Here is a 450-nt window from a genome sequence, read left to right on the forward strand (position 1 = left end):
CACATTCTGGGGACACCAGAGACTTATATTACATATTGTAAAAAGGGGCATAATATGTCACCTTTAAAGCGTCAGTCTGAACTCAACCCCATCACACTAACCATCCAACACCCCTAATAATTTAGACTCTATCCATATGTGACATCATTTACCAGAAATGACATCATTCAGGTCTCTTTAATAGTGGTGCAGAAGTAGTATCATAATTTTTATTCATATTTTTGAGGCGTATTATAGGCAAGGAGGGTACGGTCAAGTTTAACAACTCAATCCCATCACATAAAATTTTTTAAATTTTTTAAATAAAAAGATTATTATTTTTCAACATTTTATTTTAACCCATAAGGATATAGAATGTACTTATTTTATTGCTGCCATATGGTCTACTCTCCTAAACTACATGAGGAGCAGTGGCCATTTTGAGCAAAAAAAACAACCCTATCATGCTCA

At 33.6% G+C, this 450-nt stretch overlaps 1 protein-coding gene across 3 annotated transcripts in view; it reads left to right on the forward strand.

Moving 5' to 3' along the window:
- Positions 1–450, forward strand: part of LOC107696213 (stathmin-2-like) — a 14,726-nt gene that overhangs the window by 1,165 nt on the left and 13,111 nt on the right. The gene's annotated exons all lie outside the window — the stretch shown is intronic.

Source organism: Sinocyclocheilus anshuiensis, unplaced genomic scaffold, assembly GCF_001515605.1.
Source record: "Sinocyclocheilus anshuiensis isolate Anshui unplaced genomic scaffold, SAMN03320099.WGS_v1.1 scaffold734, whole genome shotgun sequence".
NCBI classification, from domain to species: Eukaryota; Metazoa; Chordata; class Actinopteri; order Cypriniformes; family Cyprinidae; genus Sinocyclocheilus; species Sinocyclocheilus anshuiensis.